The 7043-nt window shown below is 45.3% G+C and overlaps 1 pseudogene; it reads left to right on the forward strand.

The window, feature by feature from the left end:
• Positions 1-1612: 1612 nt before the first annotated feature.
• Positions 1613-6450, forward strand: LOC102981369 (cofilin-1-like; annotated as a pseudogene).
• Positions 6451-7043: the final 593 nt, after the last annotated feature.

Raw genomic sequence — 7043 nt, forward strand, 5'->3', positions numbered from 1 at the left:
GGCAGGTGGACTCTCAACCACTGCCCCACCAGGGAAGCCCTGAATACATTTTAATGTATTTGTTTAGAATATTTTTTATTCGGTATATTTTTATGGTGGTATAATCACATTATCCATTTCATTTACTTCCTAATTTTTACTTACTATTTTATAATAATTATATATATATATTCTTCATTAACTATCATTTTTATGACTGCATAATGATTATATGGATGAACCATAGTTCCATTATCTATTAACTCAGTATTCAATATTTAAGATTTTTCAATCTATCAAAATAATAAAGACATCAATGAACATTTTTTCTTAATGTGGCTCTAACTGTTTTAGATTATTCCAGTAGGGTGGTAAGATTTCTTGATCAAAGGTTATGATAGATATTAATAATATTTACCAATATCTGTTTCTCTTCTCCTTTTGGGCATGTGGGAAACTTCATTTCTTAGCCTCCTTGCTGTTGGGTAGGGCTGTGTGACTAGTTGTGACTAATGAAATGTGAAGGGAAGTGACATGTGAATACTACCTCTCTCCCAATCTGGGGTAGGTTTGTTGAGTGAGCAAGGTGTCAAATTTGTTATGGTAATCTACTAGGATTGCAGAGTTAATTTGTTACCACAGCTAACCTAGTTTATCCTGACCAACACATAGACTTTGAACCTTATTATGGATTAGAGTATATACTGGAAAATTGCACAATGGTTGGTATATAGTAGGTACCCAATAAATATCTTGTAAATAAATCAGTGAGGCTGGTTGCTAATAATACATGAAAATACCAGTTCCGTTGCTTTATCAACAGCAGTGAATTTATTATTTGATTGTTCTTGCCAATTTAATAGGCAAAAATATTATCTTGGCCAACAAGAAATTGGCCAGTTTCTTTGCTTATTGGAAAGGTTGAACATTTTTTCCTCTGTTGTTAGCTGTTTCCTCTTTTATGCCTTATTTGTTCAAAATCTTTCACTCATTTTCAATAACTATTCATGGAATGCCTTCACTGTTCTAGATATTGGGGCTATCGTGGTGAATAACCTTCCTATCATAGAACTTTTACTCTAGGAGGGGAGAAAAATGACATGTAAACATATGCTTAAATATTTTAGGTAATGGTAAGTGCTATGAAAAATAAAGCAAGGTCAGTGGCTTAAAGAGAGACTAGGTATGTTTTCACACAGGGTGGTCATATAGCACCTTTCTGATAATATCACTTTTTTTTTTTTTTTTTTGCGGTACGCGGGCCCCTCACTGTTGTGGCCTCTCCCGTTGCGGAGCACAGGCTCCGGACGCGCAGGCTCAGCGGCCATGGCTCACGGGCCCAGCTGCTCCGCGGCACGTGGGATCTTCCCGGACCGGGGCACGAACCCGTGTCCCCTGCATTAGCAGGCGGACTCTCAACCACTGCGCCACCAGGGAAGCCCTATATTTGGTATTTTTAATGACTTCAGAAAACGTCATGAACAGTGTACTGGGGTGGGATGGGGTGCTTGCTTCCCAGATGCAAGGGTAGGTTGATTGAAAGCAGTCATGGTCTGAGTTGGATGCCTGCAGCCGTGCAGGGGCTCTCACCTTCTCTGGCTCACCTTGCCGCGTCCTTCTCACTTCTGGAAACATGACCTCCCACGTGGCTGTCTCTGACGGTGGCATCAGGGATTCAGTGACATGCAGGCGCGCAAGCTGCTAAGGTGAAGAACTGCAGGAAGGTGGTGCTCTTCTGCCTGAGTGAGGACAGAAAGATGCTCTGGGAGGAGGGCCAGGGGATCCTGGTAGGTGATATGGGCCAGGCTGATGATGACCCCTTGCCAGCTTTGTCAGGGCACCACCGGAGAAGGACTGCCGCTATGCCCTCTATGACGTAAACTAGGAGACCGGGGAGAGTGAAAGGAGGACCTGGTACTGATCTTCTGGACCCCTGAGTCTGTACTCCTTAAAAGCAGAATGATCTGTGCCAGCTCCAAGGACCCCATCAAGAAGAAGCTGAAGGGTATCAAGCATGAATACAAGCACACTGGTAGTAGGAAGTCAAGGACCGCTGTGCCCTGGCAGAGAAGCAGTGGGGTTGGGGGTGCAGGGACAGTGCTGCTTCTCCCTGGAGGACAGCCTTTGTGAGAACCCCGGCCCCCTGCCTGGAGCATCTGGCAGCCCCAGACCTACCCACTGGGGTTTCAGGCTACCCCCTTCCTGACCCGAGGGATTTGGGGGATTCCAGCAGGGGGAGGGCAGTCTCTTCACTCAGCTGCAAACAGCCCCGCACCCCGTGGACCTTCCTCCTCCCTCCATCCCTGGTGGTATGGCCTTCCTAAACCACTTTTGATCTTCTGATTCCTCTTGAGTTGAAGCAAACCAAGTGCCTCCGCAGCACTGCAGTTCAGGGAGGGTCTGTAGTTTTTCAGCGACACCCCCGACTCCCCACTTGTTCCTCCCCCTTCCCATACTGCAAACCTCTAACCACAGTAGTGATGCTGTGCTTGTCTGTTTAGTTCTGTGTATAAAGGGAAAGTTGAAGAGATGATCCCTCCCCCTTTCCCATGTTTGCAGCCTCTCCAGGAAGCAGGACCTGCAAGGGACCTTCAACTAAAATACACACGGGTGCACAAGTGGGCACACACACACACACACACACACATGCGCGCACACACAGTCGCACACACGCAACAATTTTTAAAAAGATCACGGTCTGCTTATTGCCCATGACCACAGTGATTGGTTCAGTGTTGGGCATGTGACCTTAGATGATCCAATCAGAGGCCCAGGACTTTCATTTAATAATTTGGGACAGCTGTTCCTGCTAGAAATGAACAAGGAAGCAAGCTTGGCTCCCTGAGACTTCCAGTAGTCCTCTTGTTCCTTTGATAGGAACCAGCCTTAGAATGAACTTGACATCATGGGAAGAAGAGAAGAGAGAGAAAAAGAAAGCTGGGTTTTTTTCTGTTACTTGTTTGAGTCACTATATCCATCCTCACCTGAAATCTTTCCAGAGATGTTCAGTTACACAAGCCAACAAACTCCCCTTTCTTGTGTACATAATTTTGGGCCACCAAGCACCTCCTGACTGATACAAGCGGCTTTCCATGTAAATGCTGTCCACAGTTCTCAGGCAGAATGCTCTCACCACCTGGGATCTCAGAACACAGGAAATAGTCACCCCAGAAAATCTGCAAACCATTTGAGGCTTAGGATCGGAGAGTTACATCATGTTCTGAGGAGGAAAGGCCACCTTCAGAGCATACGCTGTCCAAAATCCTGGAGGAATGGATCCCAGGAACTGTCAGAGCAGTCAACATAACCTGGCATTAGATGACCTCAGCTCCCCCCTGAGCGGTGAGGGCCCGGCGTTCCTCCTGAAACAGAGGGTCTTTCTTTGGCAGCTTGCTTCTGGATACTGATGTGTTTACGGTCATAGTCACCAATTGCCGGAAGCAATGGGTGGAAACTGATTCTGAATGGGGAGTCTCCATGAATACTAACATCCTGCTTCAACATTTGTTTCTGAAAATCTTTTACCAATTTGTGCTCCTTTCAAGACAGTTTAGGTTCACGATGAGCAGGACAGGCTGTGGAGTCAGGCTACCTGGGCTTCCCTCCTTGCTTCCCCAGGGCTAGTGAACCCAAAAGGGGTCTCAAGCCTGAGCTCAGCTGGCAGATAGGGGCCCCACTTTCCAGGCTCAGTAAATCCTCTGCACAGGGTATTAGCTTGAGATCTTAGAGGATTGCTGTATGGTGGGCTTCCTGGAATCTGTTCCCCCCAATTGTCTTGTTCGTCATCAAGTTTGAAAGGAATTCTAGTGTAGTGACCAAAAAGCATCAACAGCCTTTAGCCAGACTGCTGGAGTTTGCATCTTAGATCTACCGCTAAAGACTGCAAATTACTTAACCTCTCCATGCCTCAGCTTCCTCCTCTGTAAAATGGAGATAATAAAAAAACTCTCTCTGGGACTTCCCTGGTGGGCCAGTGGTTAAGACTCTGCGCTCCCAGAACAGGGGGCACAGGTTCGATCCTTGGTCAGAGAACTAAGATACCGCATGCTGCACGGCGTGGCCTAAAAAAACCCAAAAAACAAACAAACAAAAAACCAACTATATCTCCTAGAGTTACTAGGAGGAGAAATTAGTTATTACAGGCAGTCTTAGAACAGTGCCTGGCATCCATGAATAATAACTATTAGGTTGCTTGTAACTTGCTAGTAAGTAATGATGCAGAGGCACCAAAGCAAAATGAGTTGGGAGAGAAGAAACAGAAATGCATATAGGAAGCAGAGAGTACCATGTCTGACAAAAAAGAGAATGGTTGGCGTGCCTTTCGACAAGTTTCAATCTTCTCTCTCCAGCCAGGGTGGAGTTTCTGGGCTGGAACCAACAAGACGGAAGGGGAAGCCCAGCCACCTCCTTCCTGTTGCCGCTATAGACTTTTCGGCCAGCAGCCTGTGTGGCTTTTCTTTTATGCTGCATTCATCCTCCTCCTAATCATAACTACCATTCCTCACTTTAAAGTTTCATTTTAAGTTTGCAGAGCCCTTCCAAAATGATGCTCAAAACAGAATCAGGTAGAATCTATTGTTTTCCCATTTCACAGATGGGGAGAACAGGGCTTGGGCTTGCCATCCAGCTTCAATAATATTTAAAACATGCAAATATCGTGGATTCTCCCCCCCATATATATATGTATAGTATATATATATATACCATATATATAGTCTCAGGGCCCCTTTAGTGTGTGTGTGTGTGTGTGTGTGTGTGTGTGTGTATTTTTTTTTTTTTCTAATTACTGCCCTAGAGTTTCCTAGGGCACGGTTTGCAAACTACACACCTAACATGATTTCTCTAGGGGCTGGCTTTTCTGCCCTGATTCTCAGATGGTCAACATAAACATATTTGGTGGATGCCCCCATTGACCTAGAACCTGGGATATTTATGAAATTTAGTTAGAGGTATACTTTGTATCAAAGTCACAGTCAAATAAATACAAAGTACGAAACCTCATATCTTAGACCCTAAAAATATTTATAACAGTAAACCGGATAAATGGATACCTGTTAGCTGCTCCTTAGCCAAGTTCCCAGAGTACGGACCTCTGCACACACACTTATCCTAAGTATCACAAGTATCTATTTCTGCCAGTGTTTCTTACTCTCAAGTATTACATTGTTTTATTTTTAAAATTTTCTACAATTAAAAACTGTATTGCGATTCTTTCCTTATGTCTTAATAATAATGGGTAACTCATACTGAACATCACATGTGCCAGGTGCTGTCTTTATATGTAGTTCTTAAGAACTTTTTATGTATTAAATCATTTACTTCTCACAGCAATCCAGTTAGGTAGCTACTATTATTTTTCTCCTTTTGCAGATGACATCACTGAGGCACAGTGACGTGCCTCTATTAGGTTTAAATTCAGGTAGTTTGGTTTCAGAACCAACATACTTTACTACGCTAGTCTACAAGTTCGAGGTAGAATTTTTTTTTTTTTTTTTTTTTGCGGTACGCAGGCCTCTCTGTCGTGGCCTCTCCCGTTGTGGAGCACAGGCTCCGGACGCGCAGGCTCAGCGGCCATGGCTCACGGGCCCAGCCGCGGATCTTCCCGGACCGGGGCACGAACCCGCGTCCCCTGCATCGGCAGGCGGACTCTCAACCACTGCGCCACCAGGGAAGCCCGAGGTAGAATTTTAATAACACCAACAAGGCAAAAAGGTGAAAAAAATGTTTAAGTATAATCCTAACACTCAGATATAACTACTTTAACATTTGGTGTATATTAATGATTATAAATCAGGCAGAGGGTGGGGTGGGAGGGGCATATATCAGAATTATTCGGGGAGCTTTTAAAAAAATGCATATGCTTGAAGTATTCCACCCAAGGGGGAGGGGCAAGCATGAGGATCTGGTGGAAAAAATTAGGTGATACTGAAATAAACAGCCTCCCCTCTTCCCTTCCACGTTCCAAATGTTCCACCTCCATTCCAACTGAAAGCCACTACTGTGTCTTTCCAATCTTTTTTCTATGCATAGCTACATATGTATACACATAAATACACACTTATAAATGACAAATCAAAAACAAATGGTTGTAAAAAAAAAAATACCAGGGCAAGCAAGACATGCTGGCACATAATATGATAAAATTCCTAATTACCCTGGATTCTTACTGTACCTTCAGGGCACATCAGTGAGACAAAGTTTCCAGGTTGGAACCTGGTAGGCTTTTCAGCATCAATCGCTCTTCCTGTGAATTTGTTGCTTTGTGATTTGGCAGGTGGAAGTGGCCAAGTTATTTTTCTGCCCAGGTTCTACCAGTGGCCTTGTACCTTGGGCTGATTTGTGCTTTACCGTCTTCCAGACGCAGCCCAGTGCCAGGGCTCACAGTATTCCCAGTTCAGGCGAGCTCGAGAGCCTGGGGAGAAGGGGACAGGCAAACCCAGCAGGATGCCTGGCGTGCTCAGGAAGGAGTGAGAACCTGAGCCCTGGAGGGGAGAGCCAGAATGAGGTGCTTCTGGTCTCTGCTCCCATTAACAGCCCACCATGACCCTGCTCCCAGGTATTGATTTACTCTCCTGTCCCCCTCAGTGGACTGGGTGCTCCTCATGGGCAGGAGACTGGTCTGATTATTTTGTCTTTCTTTCTCTTTGTATCCTGATTGCCTGGAATGGTGCCTGGAGCAGAGCAGGAACAGCAGCTTCTTGCTGGGATGAATGATAGGCATAACAACAGCCAACACCGAGGGGCGAGGGGCGGCTCTGTGCCTCAAAGGCAGATTAACAAAACCCCAGTCTTCACAATAGCTCCTTAGGGGACAGTCTAGATTCTATTATTCCCCCTATTGTAGAGCTGAGGAAATTAGGCAGGAGTTTGAGTAACTTGCCCAAGGTCACGCAGATAAGTGGCTGGCTGCAGTCAAACCCAGGAGGCTCAGCTCCAGAGTTCAAATTCTTTTTTTTTTTTTTTTTTTTTTTTTTTTTGCGGTACGCGGGCCTCTCACTGTTGTGGCCTCTCCCGTTGCGGAGCACAGGCTCCAGACGCACAGGCTCAGCGGCCATGGCTCACGC

Source organism: Physeter macrocephalus, chromosome 6 (assembly GCF_002837175.3).
Source record: "Physeter macrocephalus isolate SW-GA chromosome 6, ASM283717v5, whole genome shotgun sequence".
In the NCBI taxonomy this organism is placed as follows: domain Eukaryota; kingdom Metazoa; phylum Chordata; class Mammalia; order Artiodactyla; family Physeteridae; genus Physeter; species Physeter macrocephalus.